Below are 16,734 nucleotides of genomic sequence, written 5' to 3' on the forward strand. Positions count from 1 at the left end.
GAGAAAGTCTCCCTCGCTCATGTGTCCTTTCCAGCACAACAAACTGAACTACTTGGGATACTTTTCCCACAATCAGGACACTTATAAGCCTCCACTCCCAGGGGTCAGTGTGGCAGAAATTGTGGGTTCCCACCAAAGATTTTGCCACAACTCCACACCCATACAGTTTTTTCCTGGAATTGCTTTTCTCTGGTGCTACTTGGGTTCAAGATTTCAGAGAATTTTTATCCCTACCAGGGATATAAATGGAGTTTCTTTAACCGCATTTCCTATGGTCTCTCCAGTTCTCTGCAACTTTGGGACGCCACAAAGTACTGGTCCATTTGATCCTCTGGGGGAGACTCTCCATAACCTTCTGATCTGTTATGATGTCCTCTCTGCCCAGGACTCTAGGGAAGCTCCCTGCTGGCATAGCCAGGGGACAGCTTCTGACGATGGCTGTCTTCAGGGTGGAGGGAGTGGGGAAATTTTCCCAGTAGTCCAATCTCTCTTCCCCTGATATAGCAATAAAAAAGCAAACCCTTACATTATTCCTATACCTCAGAAAATGAAATCATAAGCTTTTTCTACTGACTGTAGTTCAGAAGCCCAGAAGGGAGCTAATACTGCTTCCATTTCCCATTTGCCCCCTATAGGTATCACACAAAGAATTAGAGCTCAGAACAGCCTTGGAATTCCCCTGTGAGGCTTTCACCCACCTCTCTGATTGAGCCTCTGTCTTAGGTCCTTGAGGAATAGGTGGGATGGAGGAGGGGCTGGGCTAGGGTAAGGCAAATGTGCCTGAGAGTGTGTGCCTCTTTAAATTTCACACCCTGTCTGTCTCGGTTTCCTCGTACTAGTGAGGATGGAGAATTGACACTGGAGACATGGGAAGCAATGGACCTTCCTGTGGCAGACTGGGTTTTGTACCGCAGTTTGAAAAATTTATGTTTTTTCACATTCTCGTGGGTGTGGACCCAGTACATAGGACCTCTTAAAGATGTTACCTCAGTTAAGGTATGGACCAACTGAATCAGGTAGGGCTTTAATCTGGATTACTGGAGTCCTTTTTAATCACAGTGAAAGTCAGACAGAGAGAAGCCACATGAAGCAGGCAGGAGCTGGAAGTCAAGGGAACCCAGAAGAGAAAGAAGACGCAGCCACGTGCATTGCCATATGATAGAAAAGCCAAGGACAAAGGATCACTAGAAGCCAGCCCCAAAATGCAGTTTTCAGGGATAAAGCATCTCATGGCTGAAACCTCCATTTTGGACTCCTCCTGGCCTCAATAGTGTGATGCAGTAAAATCCTGTTTCTTACGTCAACCCACTGCATGGTATTTGTTTTAGCAGTTGGGAAACAAGAAATCTTCTCCATTGGAATAGGTTAACAAAATTTACGAACAGTCTTTATTGCATTTTAACAGTTCCATTAGGCAATGGTCAGTGATTTGGGCCTCAAGATCTGAACATGAGCTTCAAAGGGGCACAGTCCCAGGTAGGATTCTCTAATTCTTCCTTAATCTTGGGATCCAGTCATGGGCATGGTGCTGAAATTACTACTTTTATATTGCATACTTCACACCATAAAGGGAGTGTTTAATCATAGAAATTTCAGCTGTGAGTAGTTGTACTTTTCAGGTCATATTACCTTCCAAGTCTCTGATACAGAACAACTATATTGTTAACACTAAAGTGTGATCCATATGAGTATTATCTACAGGGAAGACATGGATTTTTACAGGATGACAGAGGGATAACGGTGAAGACAGTGCTGCTTTTTTGTTAATGCTGCTGTTCCCCTGAGGAACTAAAGTGGCTATTATGAAGAGATCTGACATGCCCCACACTGGTTGTCCCACTCAGGCTAATGTGACAACTGAGGAAACTGAGTCACGGACAACTGTAAGAGGGACCCAGAACATACATTCCTTTGCTTGGGTGACAGAGAGAGCTCTGTCATCCAAGTTTCATGTTCAGTGTCCACAAAAATTGGAGAAGAAAAACAATAGCTTGCATGCCTTCCAGGAAGACCAAGAGGAGACAGCACCATGTATGGGTAGAAGGCTAGGGCTCTGGAGCCAAACTAATTGGGTTCACATCCTGGTTCGGCAACATACTAGCTGTGTGATCTTGGGCCAGTTGCATAACTTTCCTGTGCCTCAGTGGCAGTGGCACCACCTGAGATTAAATGAACCACTAAGGTTAAATAAACTACTGTATGTAAAGCCCTTGGAGAGGTGTCTCAAAGGCAGAGAGTTCTCAGCAGAAGTCTAGTATTCTGGGATGATTATTCTTATTATTACTGTGTTACTGGTGAAATGGGAGAGTCCAAGGGCAGCCTAAGAGCCTGGAGAATGGTTTTCATCACTACGTCTTTCTCTGTTGGTTGAGAACTTTTCTTAAAGTCACAAACAGCATAGAGAGTCTTCATTGGCTAAGCCTTCTTTCTTGCCTTGAACTCCATTTCCAGGTTTACGGTTTGTATGTCTGTTTTTACTTGTTTGGTTTTGGTTTTGGGTGCCTTTCCTCTGACCATCCTCCTCCCTTTTGTTCCAATGCCAGTGACCATTACCCTGGGGGAAACTTGTTGAGCAAATGATTGTGGGTCAACCTGCCTTGGTGTTCGTGCCTCACACTGTCTCAGGTCTTCACTTCCGAGAAACCTCATTATATTGAAAGAGATTTTACAAAATTAGCCTACACACATTTTCATGGTTGTCATACCAAATACACACAAAATGAGCTTTTAGAGATAAACTGAGCTGATCTCCCACCTCCTTTCTCATACCTCTCTATTCTACACTCCCACACCAGAAAAACTGCCATTAGCAGTTTTCTGTAAATTCTTCCAGCTCTTGATTTCAGATTTACTTTTATCCATCTAGATGGCTCTGTAAGGAAACACAAATAGAATGATAAGGCACAAATTCTTTTGCAAGTTTCTTTCTTCAATTACTATATCTTGGAGATCCTTTCAATGAGAGTCCTTCATCCTTTTCACATGAACCTATATTTATTACGCATTTTTAAAATAAACGTTCATTTTATTGACGTCACAACATTTGTAACAAAAGGAAATTGGAAAAAGTGCTTTTGTCTTCTTATGTGTTTGTCCCTTTGGAAAAACCAAGCCAATCACCCAGATAATTGACAAAAGAATAAGGTGAATAACAATTACACCTATAAAAGAAGAGATTGTATACTCCTGTAATAATAAATTAGAAAATATAATAGGAGTAATATAGAGAGAGTTCACACTGGCCACCAAACACATGTGAATATGTGAATATGAGTTTTAAAAATGGAGGGAAGGCTCTTCCCGTGTTTTCGAACTCCCTGATGCGAAGATAATGAAGGAACTTTTGGTAAGGTTGGCCTTAGGCATGTGACCTCAGAGGAGCTTGAGACTCTAATATGAGGATATGTCGACTCTTAATTCAACGAAAGCTTTTCTGCAAAACACCTTGCTGCAATGGAATTCAAAGGAGCTAAGCAATATTTTTGTTCCCTTTGACCAGATTCCAGCCAAAAAGATTCATATCAAGACTGATTAAATGAAAACCACCAACTCCACTGAAGCCACAGGGGTCACTACCTAGATACTGGTGTACTTCTGGATAGGGAGGAATTTTATTCTTGGAGATGTTGGGAAAAGATACTTGGGTCTGCAAGATAATTACTTGAAATATGCAGGGGAGGCATAAAATCGAAGGGTGCTTTTCTTAGAAAACATCATTTGTCAGACTTATCTGAGTAAGAATTTGAAGATTTACGTAAGATACAGGTAGTCCTTGCTTTGCACGGTTCCAACATGCATGAACATCAGTTACCACAGTTAAGTTAAATAACGACAGTCTGCCTAAAACACAGTAAAATTTCAGTTACCACAGTGCTGTGAGTAACATGAAGTACAAACTTTTCTGCTAGCACTTTTGTCCATAAATTGTTATGCAAATAACAGACTTCCTTCAAAGTCTGCTGGTGCTTAGCTCCTTTGAATTCCATTGCAGCAAGGTGTTTTGCAGAAAAGCTTTCGTTGAGCATCTGTTATCCAGTTCACGTACAAACAACAGTGTGCAGTCACATGGCCTCCTTGTGTCCCAGTGATCAACCCATGTGACATTTTACAAAATGGATGATAGATAGAGGGAATTGGTCAACAAAGATGATGGGGCAGTGAAGAAATGCAAAGTGATAATGCTGGAAGTGAAATTGGATGTGATTAGAAATTTGAAAATGGTGACAGCAAAGCCAAGATAGGAAGAGACCTAGGCCTCCATGAAGCTACCGTACGAACCATGTTGAAAAAGTCCAAAGAATATAAAAAACGAGGTAAAGTAGCTTTAATATCTTTTAGCATAAATTGCATTAGGAACAGGAAGCCTCTCATGGTTGAAATGGGGCATTTACTTCAACTTTGAATTGAAGACTGGAGTGAAAAATAAATCCCAAGCAGTTTGTTTAGCATTCAAGCCAAAGTGTTGAAGTTAGTTGCTGTGTTGAAAGAAAATGGTTAATTACAAGGATAAAGAAAAAGGACATTTTACTGCCAGTAAATGCTGGTTTCATAGTTTCAGAATTCAGCATGAATGCATTAATGTTAAACTATCTGGTGAAGCTGCTGGCTCAGATAAGGATGCTGCGGTGACATTTATCCCCAGATTCCAAGAATCACAGGCAGTCCTTGCTTTGCACAGTAGGGTAGGACTGTACTGTGCAAAAAATTTTGCAGGATTCAAATGGAATGGAAATGGAGTTATAGAAGATAGAGGTGACTGTGGGAATGTTGACACTACTGCTGTGCAAAAGACTACTTGTGCAGCCTGAGGAACTTGATGGTGACTCATAGGCATAAGTGAGGGAAGTGGTTGTGTCAAAATGGAAAGCGACGTCTCAGAGGAAGTGATTGTGGCATGCAAGTTCACGTTACAGGAACTCTTGGAGACATTTCACGACACCGAACGTGTAAAGGGTAAAAGTTTGGAAGCTGATTCAAACTTAGAAAGGAGTATGACAATTTGCCCTGTTATTGAAAAGACAGTAGCTCCATTAGTAAGTTACATGATGAGAAGAAGGCAAGCACTGTTCAGATTACTCTTGATAATTTTTTTTTACAAAGAAATAAAATTTTAATTCTCAATGTTTCTAATGTTTTAAATTCAGTTTACTAAATAAGTATTTTACTATTTTTGCATTGATAACAAACAGCAGGAGAGTTTTTAATGCTTTGAAAAAAATGTTTAATGGGCAAGAACAATCATAAATATATAGATTCCATTTGTACAGTCAAAACTTAGGACTGCCTGCACTTGAAACAATGTAAAGAAGCTTCATATTTAATCAAATATAAATATATCATGTCTAGAAACAGCTAAATTTATCCTTACAGTGATCAGTATATTGACGTCCACTTTTCATACTGCTTTTGTGCGCTACTAGCTCAATGTTTCTAAATAAACATTTGTACTACCAAAGAAATAGAGGGAAATACATATAAGACTTATTTATGAGTTCCCCATTTTAATACTAAAAATTCAATACTTTTTTCTAGATAGAGAAATTAATTATTTCATCAGTTCTTCTCCCAATTTGATCTATGAATGCAGTGCAATCTCAGTCATGAACTGCAATAGGATTTTATCATGAAAGAAAAAGAGAGCTGATTATTCATTTAACTGAGAGAAAACACATGTGGGAAGAGCCATGAGAGTGAGCTTGCACTGAAATATATGAAATTCCACACTATAGATTTAGCAATTGAAACAGATATTGAAAATATTTCATTGTAACAGAGTAGAGATTCTAGGCAGAGACCCATGTATATGACAGAATCAAAGAAATGATAACTTTGGGATTTCAGATCAGCTGATGCTCCAGAACAGACTCTTCTGACTACTGCTGGTAACAAGTATGGGAGTCTGTGTGTGTGTGTGCGTGTGTGTGTGTGTGTGTGTTTGTGTAGCAGGGATGTGGAGTGGGGACGAGGCCCCTTGGTCCATCTGACTGTCTGGGTTTCATCATATTTTTCAAGCTGTCTGTTGTGCTGGCTTCCTGAAGCCATCGTTTGAGTCACCATTCATGGATAAAGGTCACTCTGATGCCAGTCCCTGCATATCCACATGAAGTATCATGAGGAGGAAGGTGGATGAATACTTAAAACCGGATCTGGCCTACAAAAATGTCCTGAGCTTTTTACTTGGCAGGCAACTGGGAAATCACAAAAATGATGTGGAACTGACTAGGTGGCTGTGGGCCCTGACACGAGTAATGCCGGGGTGGAGTTGGCCTTTACCAAAACATCATGTATCTTACCTGCTTATGCTGCCCGGAAAAAAGGGGTTTAGAACAACAAACTCCTTTTATGTTTGAGTCATTAATATAGTAGCTGAGCACTCACTCCTTTTGGTTTGGTATGTTTTTGTTGATAGAGCCTTGTTAGGTTATACTGGACAGGGGATTCTATTCATTCTAAACATTCTAAGCAGGAGCTCTCGGATACACAAGAGATGGTGGGATCATGCTGCATGTCAGAGCTCTCCCAATGTGAACTTGGAAAAAGTGTGAGGGAATAGTTCTGTCATACATGGCCATTCAAGGACCCCAAACTCCTCTCTCTAGCATTTGGAGAAACATCCCATTGTGTTTCCCTCTAAAACCTAATTGCTTACTCTGGTTAAACGACTTTGTTTAAGAGCAGGCCATGCGCTGGGGGTGGGGGTGAGGTGGGAATTAATACACCTTGTTATACAGATGCCAGTGAGAGCATCATTCGGTAACTACACAGTTGTGTCTTTGTCAGTTCTGTTTAATCTTTTAAAAACTAGAGAACAAGGCATTTATAAAATTTTAAATATTTTATTAGAGTAGTTGTAGGTTCACAGAAAAATCATGCAGAAAGTATATAGTTCCCATATACTGCTCACCCACCTGACACACAGTGTTCCCTATTATTAACATTTTGCATTTGTGTTGTGCCTATATAGCAATTGATGAATCAATATTATAGTTATATTATTAATTATAGTCCATAATTTACATGAGGGTTCACTCTGTGTTGTACAGTTCTGTGGGTTTTTTTTAAGAAACATTATTCTGGTAATTCTGGTAACATACACAACCTAAAATTTCCCTTTTAATCAAATTCAAGTATGCAATTCGATGGTGTTAATTATATTCAGTGTTGTGCTGCCATCTACACCACCCATTAACCAAAACTTTTCCATCATCTCAAACAGAAATTTGGTACCATTCAAGCATCAACTCCCCATTCCCCACCCCATCCCGGCCCCTGGTAACCTGTATTCTAGTTTCTGACTATGAATTTGCACATTCTAATTATTTCATATAAATGAGATCATACAATATCTGTCCTTTTGTGTCTGGCTTATTTCACTCAACATGATGTCTTCAGGATTCATCCATGTTGTCATGTGTATCAGAGCTACATTCCTTTTCACAACTGAATAATATTCCATTATATGTATATACCACATTTCATTTATCCAGTCTTCAATTGATGAACTCTTGGGATGCTTTCACCTTTTGGCAAAATACAAGGCATTTTAATATTGTGGACATTTTGCCCACAGAGCTATTTAAAGTTAATTGCTCTGCTCATTTTCCCCAAAGAAGTGGAATTCCCAGGTCGCTGTATTTTGTGTCCTGTAAAATAAACCTGTTTAGCCACAGATGATTGAACAGGAGAGTACATTTGACTGAAGTCAAGTCATCCCATAGGTCAACAGGACTTGTTAGCTCCCCCACACACAAAAAAATGCTCCCTAAAGGAATGTGCTGGGAAAATAAGATATTCTGTCTTTGATTCCCACTCTGACAGCCACTCCATTTTTAAATTTCTTATTTCTTATTATTTCTTATTTGTGATTCTGACTTCTGGGAAGACAAGTCAAGCCCTCCATGTTGTCACATGTATCAGAGCTACATTTCAACTGAGAAAAATTGGGAATTCAGAAGTGAAGGACTAAAGCTGAAGGGAGGAAAGAGAGAATCAAAGATTGGGATATGACTGGATATGGGCAATCCTAATTCATGAGTAAGATTAAGTTAAAATAAGGTGACGTAGTTAATCACAAATATCAAGCATTACTGTTGTTGCTTAAAGGGAGATACAAAACTCCCAGAAACCCTTATCTTACCCCCTTTCTTCTCTCAAATTTTCTGTATCTTCATACCTTTTTAGAGCATTTCTCCAGCACCCTTCCTGTATTTCCCTCTCCACCTCCATCCAAGGGGCTGTTCTTCTTTTTCCCCTTAGTCTATTACGTGGAACAATTTATCACTCAAAGACCTTTTCTTCCTCCTTTCTGATCATGTGCCTATTGTCCATTAGGAATTGTTGAAATATAGCCACCAGTTTCTTCTCAGTGGGTGCAGATGGGCTGTAAAAAGGAGAGAGACAGGCTGGCAGGTAGGTTATCCTTGGTGCACTGTTTGAAGAAAATATGTCTGAACACTCTTAGGTTGATTGTTATTAACCTACTATACATGGCCAAACAGAGGCTTTCGAGTGAAAAAAAGGTGGAGTTGGGGCTAAAGAAGCAGCAGGTATGGCAAGGATACATACCCACAAGAGCAGAGGCCAATTTAGGCAACCTCCTACAGTCCATTACTATACAAAAGAAGAGCTAGAATTTAAGATGTAGAGCTAACTGCACCAATATGGATAAATCTCACAATGATAATATTGAGTGGAAAAGCAAGTAGTACAGAGATGTTTACCAAATGGCAACTAAAACATGTGAATTTGTACTTGGAGATATACATATATAGTAAAGGTGTTCAAACTGGTGTAGCAGGTTTTTCAAATAGAACTATGTATAGTCTCAAACTAGAATGACATCCCAGAAAAATTGGTAACAACTACTTCATATCTCACAGGGAGTTTCCTAACCATCCATAGGAGGAGGGTAAGGCAATCAAAGAATGAAGTGACCTCTTCCCATGCTTCCTGAAGATATGTACTAACCTTGGAGAGTGGATGAAGTAGAGACCAGAGAGGCCCTCTTTACAGAGGTTGGATGATGCGTTGAGTTTACAAGATGAAAATTCCTTATGCCTCATAAAGAATGGGTTTTCAAAATGTCCACTTGGAGGGCTTGACTTGTCTCCCCAGAAGTCAGAATCACAAATAAATTTAAAAATGGAGTGGCTGTCAGAGTGGGAATCAGAGACAGAGAGAGAAGGAGAGAGAGAGAGAGACACGAAGAAAGATATTTTGGCTGGATTCTCCTAAAGGGACTTTTCTTAAGAAATATGGGTGGAGGCTATATGTAACCTTAACAGAGAAAGTCTGGGTGCAAGTGAACATCAGGAACCAGAGACTGAATGGAGAGCGCCTCACACTGGGTCGAGGAACCACTGTCTCCTTCCACCCTTTAATTTCTGGCTGCTACCTCTCATTGGCCAAACCCATATACTAGGCAGAGGACAAGGAATCTCAGGTGTTTCAGTCTTTTAATGTTAGCTTCCTGGGGCACAGAGAAGTGTAATAAAGGGAGTAGGATATATCTGGTTGCATAAACTAAGAATAACCAGACTATCCCACCAGTTTTTCCATAGCCAGCACACACTGTTGCTTTGCTCAGATGATGAAACTCTTTGTCCAACACAGGATAACACACAAAGTCTTCTCAGTCACCATATCATTGTGGAGTAAGGTCAATTTGATCATAAGCCCACCTGGAACCTAAACTGAAACATTAGTGCTGATGAAAATTTTTCCTACGTAGTATCATAGAATGAATAAGGGAAAAGTCATCCCACCTCCCTATCTGCAGAACCAAATCCATGTTCCCCTCACACTCTACTGAGAGCTCGAATATTGGTAGGGTGACTCAGGCATTCATTCTCTAAGGATATGAGTCTTGGAGGTGATGCTACTACAAGATTGCATGAGTTTTCCACTGAACCTTAGAACTGGGCATGGGAGTGCTAAGAGATGCCCTAATGAATCCTCTTGGTTCCAAAAATAGTCCCCTTTCCCCCCATTATGAAGCAGAAATCCTAATTCCCCTTGGTAATCTGGGTCATTCACCCATTCAATATAGTGACTCCTCCTCAGTGATCAGTTTTGCAATGCAAAGGACTGAAAATGGACAGGGGACAATGAATCAATGTCAGTTTCAATTCAATGGAACCATGGATATATTTCATGGGACAGGTATTGTTGCCTTTAGTACTTTAACCTCCAAACGATCACATTCCTATTTTAGTGGGAAGGAAAGGACTCACTCCCTACCCAATCCTGGCCCTTGGGGGATGGCATCGTAGGTTTTTTGCTGGTCCAGAGCATGATCTGCATCCTCCAAATTTGCAGGCTTCCATCTCCTGTATCATGTTATAGCTGAGTTTTCAACAGGGCATTCCAGCACTGTATGAGGTCAGATGATACGATAGGTAGATCACAAAGGCATAAGCTCATATACAGACATCAGTTGCCATAAAGGACATGACTGGACAGAAGTGATGTTTGGAGAAAAACATGGTGTTGGAGAAGCTGTTCCTAAGTCCAAGAACTGGGGCTGTCCTAGAATGTCTAAGAACAAGGAAGGCTAATCTATATCCTAAACGTATTTTTACTATACTGTGGAAAATTTGAACTGCCTCCCTGTGATGAACAAATGCTAGATGCTCAATGGATGCTTAGAAAGAACTTAAGGAGGTACTGAAAGCTTCTCATTTGCAGAACTTCAGAAAAGTGCTGTTCTTTAGGGAAATGAGCAGAATGAACCAATGCCCTCCCCTCATAGTCTTCTGAACAGTAAATGACTTCTTTTAATCCCCAGTGAAACCAGTAGCTCTCTGGGCAGGTGAATGCTAGATATATTGATCTTGGTGTCCCTGTTCAAGGTCAAAATGGGAGTCATAGCAGTGGATAGAATTGCTGAGGAGAGAAAATGAACTGACAGGTGAAGTGAGCCGGCAAAGAATTCTGAAGAAGATTTAGATTTTAAGGGTGCACTCAACAAATAGGCAGCAGGAAGGGAGACAGAAAGAATGCGCCTGGGGTGCAGGAGCTAAAACATGTAAGATATGGCTTGATTTTTTGTGTGTGTTTACAATGCAAGGATTTTTATAGCATCCTGGTACTATTGCTATTATCTCTATAACTTTTATGCCTTCCTCTCCGAAACCTAAAGGCCTTTCTGTGTGTCACTTTCCTCTATGTTCTCAGAGGCATATCCTGTAAAGTTGGAGATAAGTAATGTGTCTGGGATTCCACACAGGAGAAGGCACTTCAAAACAGGTTCTGCACAACTCATGTGGGCACACAAAACCAAATTCACCAATTTCCCTCCTCCATCTCCAAGTATGGCTTCCTTTCTCCTCCTGAGTTTTATAAAATTGTTTTAAGGGGTGTGCCAATAAGATCTCTAAAAATACTGATTCTGAGAAACAGTAGGTCAATTTAGTGAAGAATAAAAAGAGGAATTCTAAACCAGTATAGTTCAGTTCTGAGCTGACATCAGGAGACAAAATTCCATGAAAAAGGATTAAAACCATTTGGAGCTTTGTGACCATTAGTTGATATACTAAAACTGATATTCATTAACAAAATTAACAACATGAAAAGCAGAAAATTCTTATGCTGTATAAATGCAAGGTACCTTAAAAATGTGCCTACTTTTGATTCAGTAATGCTATGTCTACAAATCTAGCCTAAGAACAGAAGAACAGAGACAGATAAAACTTTATTTGCAATATTTACTAAAGCATGATGGTAGCAGAACATTGTGAACGTAATTAATAGCATTGAAATATATGTCTGAATGTGGTCAAAAGAGGAAATGTTAGGTTGCATGTATGGTAACAGAAAAATTTTTTAAATCTTTGAAACTACACCATACAAACAATGAACCTTAAGTTAAACCATAAACTATAGTTAATAATACAATTATAAAAAGGTTCTTTCATCAATTGTAACAAAGTTTCCACATCACTGCAAGGTGTTAATAATAGGGTGGCATATGGGAATCCTGAATTATATGCATGATTGGTCTGTAAGCTCACAACTTCTCTAATAAAGAGAAAGAATTAGAAGCACTCAATAAAAAAGTGGATATCCCACAAAATGGGAATTTTTTCTTTCACTAAGTTAAAACTGTAACATGAGTTATTATGCAGTCATGAAAAATGGCATATTCCCAGAAAAAAATTTATGACATGGGATAATGATCATACCAAATTACTGACAAGGACAAGATATAAATCTTACCAGACAATAACTCAACAACTATATCATAATACACACATTGTGTATGTAGTAAAAATAGAAATCTGTTAGCTGTGGCATATAGTTCAACAATGAGAAAGCACATCGCATTATAGTCAGATATTGATGAGTCCTGAAGCTTCCTTCAGTCTCCCAGGTCTCGGCTCCATAGGAACCAGGCTCTCATGTCTATGGCACTTTCACTGGGACCTGGGCCCCAGACCTCACCCTGTGAGTACTTGCATCTGCTCTGTGGGAAATAGATAGGTAGATGATGGTAGACGATAGATGAAGGAAGGAAGGAAGGAGGGAGGGAGGGAGGGAGGGAGGGAAGGAAGGAAGGAAGGAAGGAGGGAGGGAGCGAGGGAGGGAAGGAAGGAAGGAAGGGAGAGGGGGGAGGGAGAGGGAGAAAGAGAGAGAAAGGGAGGGAGGGAAGGAGGGAGGGACAGGAGAGAGAGAGAGAGAAAGAAAGGAAAGAAAGAAAGAAAGAAAGAAAGAGAGAGAGAGAGAGAGAGAGAGAGAGAGAGAGAGAGAGAGAGAGAGAGAGAGAGAGAGAGAGAGAGAAAGAAAGAAAGAAAGAAAGAAAAGGATAGATAGGGAAGAAGGAAGACAGAATAAGAGGGGTCCAGAGAGTGGAAAAGACAGAGATAAAAAAGAAGGTGGAGGAGATTAAGAGGAAGCCAGTGCTGGGCCTGCTGCACAGGACCAACCGTGTTCACATTCATCCACTCATCCATCCTGCGGATGCCTCCTGCCCTTTGGTTTGCCTGGGACACAGCCCTCCTCTTAGAGGAGTACACCCTCCTGTGGGGCTTGACAAACACCCCTTTGTCCAGTGCTTGGAGAACCAAACTCAAACATGCAAGGAAGACCCCAGTCACTCCCAAAAACTCTGGAAGAGAGACGCACAATGCCTGCTTTCCTTGGTCTTTCTGGGATGGGGACAGGAACAGGAACAAGAAGTGGAAATGAAGCCCAGAACAGACAGGCCCCCCTTCTCTCCTGACTTCTACTGGCTGCCCTCATCCCTGCTGCCCCACTCCAAGTTAGTGCCAGCTTGAAGTACAAGGGAGAAGGAAGAAGGGCATGTGTGTGTGGAGGGGTCTGTGCTGTGGGGAATGATTAGAGACCCTCACCCTCCCCTGGATTAAAGGAAGTGTGCACCTGCACACACTTCTTTGTTAGCCCTCTGGCCAGTGAATTCCCACTTTGGTCATTGTGCTTACCCTTGGGTTTATTCAAAGCCTTCACTAAATATTATGTTTATTACAGTAATTAGTTAAAACCAGAAATTCAAAAACATATTCTCAAATTTAACATTTCTTTTTGAAATAATGCATTAGTACCGTATACAAATAGTGGTATCTGGGTAATTAGGTTAGTAGAGATAACTAGATCCAGGAAATTGAAAAGTATATTTTTTCAACTCTTATCTCACTTGTTAGAATAATGAGATACTAATCTAGATAATTGCAGTTACCTAGATAAGTAGTTCAGTAGAGATAACTGAAATAACTTGATGAATCCAGGATGTGGAAAATAAGTTCTTCTGAAACATAACTTCTATCTTTTAAAAATAATGCATTGGGCCAAAAGGGGGATGCAAAATGAAACGAAATAAAGCTTCAGTGGCTCAAATGGGGTAGAGAGGTCACTCTGGTGGACATTCTTACGCACTATATAGATAATACTTTTTAGGTTTTAATGTTTTGGAATAGCTAGAAGTAAATACCTGAAACTACCAAACTCCAACCCGGTAGCCTTGATTCTTGAAGATGACTGTATAACAATGTAGATTACAAGGGGTGACAGTGTGATTGTGAAAACCTTGTGGATCGCACTCCCTTTATCCAGTGGATGGATGGATGAGTAGAAAAATGGGGACAAAATCTAAATGAAAAATAGGGTGGGATGGGGGGGATGATTTGGGTGCTCTTTTTTACTTTTATTTTTTATTCTTATTTTTATTCTTTCTGATGTAAGGAAAATGTTCAAAAATAGATTGGGGTGATGAATGCACAACTATATGATGGTACTGTGAACAGTTGATTGTACACCATGGATGATTGTGTGGTATGTGAATATATTTCAATAAAACTGAATTTAATTAAAAAATAATGCATTGGTACCAGAGATAACTAGTAGTGCCGAGGTAACTTGTTAACCAGCATACCTAAAGAAAACAAGATAAACTAGTTGTGGCCACAAAGCTGAAAATCATGTACTTCTCAGTACTATATTCTTGTTTGTCTTTGGAATGAGTTAGTAATACTGATTGAAAATTGTGCCTAGGTAACTAGTTAAATAGAGAGGACTAGAAATAACTAGAATAAATATTTAAATCCATTAATGGAAAATACGTATTTCTCAACCCCAAATTCTTAAATCTTCTTGGAATAATAGTTTAGTATTTTACATGTATAGTGGTACCTTGGTAATTAGTTGAGATAACTTGAAATTACTGGAATACTAGTAGAAGCCAGGAAGCTGAAAATACGATTTTCAAATTCTAATATTGTATTTCTAGAAGGAACAAGTTGCTAATATAGATAAGTAGTGGCACGTAAGAATCTAGTTAGAGGTGCCTAGATAAAATTAGGATAAATATTTGAAGCTAAGAAGTGGAGAATACATACTTTTGAATTTTCGATTATTACATCTTGTTGAAACAACGTATCAGTAATATAGATAGTTATGTGTTCCAAGGTAACTAGTTAGAAATGATAACTAGAGATGACCAGAATAAATATTTTAAGCAAAGAACCTTCAAAACACAATATTCTCAAATATAACTTTTTTTCCTTGTAGAAATGTGTTAGAGGTATAAATAACTATTGGGATATAGGTAACTAGTTTACTGGACATAACTAGGAAAAAATTTTGAATTGAGGAAATTTAAAAGCAAATTATTTTTTACTAGAAATTCATATCTCTAGTTGTAATGAGTTAGCACTATAGATAACTACCAGTATCTAGGAAACTAATTAACTACAGATGACTATAAATAACAAGAAGAATTATGTGAAACCAGAAAGAGGAAAATATGTTCTTCTTAACTCTAACTTTTTATTTCTAGTTGAAATAATGTGTTAGTACTATGTGGTACCTAGGTAAATTGTTTACTAGCAATAACTAAAATAAGTAGTTTAACCTTTAAAGCTGAAAAATTATATTCTTCTCAAATCTAAATTCTCATTTCTTGTTTGAATAATGAATTAACAATATAGAAAAAATAGTTGGACCTAGGAAAATAGTTAACTATAGGTTAGTATACATTACCTGAATAACTATTTTAATCCAGGAAGCTGAAAAGTCAGATTCTTCTCAACTCTAAATTCCTATTTCTTATTAGAATAATGAACTAGTACCATATATACCTAGTGCCCCTTAGATACCTAGTTAAGTACATTTAACTTCTGATAGCTAAAATAACAAAATGAAACAAGGAAGCTAAAAAACACATTGTGGTAGATTGAACTGTGTACCCCAATTTAGACATGTTCTTAATTTGAATCTGCATTCCTGTGGGTGTAAGCTCATTTTAAATAGGACCTATTGAAGATGTTATTTTTAGCTAAAGCGTGGCCCAAGTGAATGAGCATGGATTTAAATTTGAATTACTGGAGGCCTTATAGAGAAAAGTTGGAAGACACAGAAGTGAGAAAGGAGAGGATATTGCCACGTGATGGGAGGCAGTGTTAAAAGCCAAAGAACCTCAAGAATTGCCAGCAGCCAGAATGGTACAGTCTTTAGAGAGAAAGCAAGCCTTGCTAATATCTTGATTTTATACTTCTTTTAGCTGCAAAACCATGATCCAATAAAGTCCTGTTGTTTAACCCATAAACAGTTTGTGGTATTTGTGATAGCAACTCTGGCAAACTGAGACACACATTAATCTCAAATCTCAATTATTTTTCTTGTTAGAATAATTAGTACTATTGATAAATAGTGGCTACTAGGTAATTAATTATCTGTAGATAACTAGAGAATATTAGAATAATTTGAATTTAGGAATATGAAAATCATTTTCTTCCAAAATCTAAAGCTTATTTCTTGTTGGAAAATAAGCTAGTTGTGATGGTTAGTTCATGTGTCAACTTGGCCAGGTGATGGTGCCCAGTTGTCTGGTCAAGCAAACACTGGCCTAACCATTACTGCAAGGATATTTGTGGCTGGTTAATAAACCAGAAGGCTGGTTTATTAAATCATCAGTCAATTGACTGCACCTGTGACTAATTACGTCACCAAATGGTGTGTATTCCGCAATAAGAGAATTCATTCAGCTGGATTTAATAGTCAGTTGAAGACTTTTCAGGGTGAAAGACAGAGAACCTTCACTTCTTCGGTGAGCCAGTGTCTCCTGGGAGTTCATCGAACACCTTCATCGGAGTTGCCAGTTCGCTGCCTGCCTTATGGAATTTGGCCTCATGCATCCTGCCTATGGAATTTGGACTTGTGCATCCCCACAGTTGTGTGAGATACTTTTATAAAATCTTATATTTACAGATATCTCCTGTTGGT

At 39.1% G+C, this 16,734-nt stretch overlaps 1 protein-coding gene across 1 annotated transcript in view; it reads right to left on the reverse strand.

Annotated features, from left to right (window-relative positions):
• Nucleotides 1-16,734, reverse strand: part of LOC119523094 (zinc finger protein 449-like) — a 113,406-nt gene that overhangs the window by 38,624 nt on the left and 58,048 nt on the right.

This window comes from Choloepus didactylus, chromosome X (assembly GCF_015220235.1).
Source record: "Choloepus didactylus isolate mChoDid1 chromosome X, mChoDid1.pri, whole genome shotgun sequence".
In the NCBI taxonomy this organism is placed as follows: domain Eukaryota; kingdom Metazoa; phylum Chordata; class Mammalia; order Pilosa; family Megalonychidae; genus Choloepus; species Choloepus didactylus.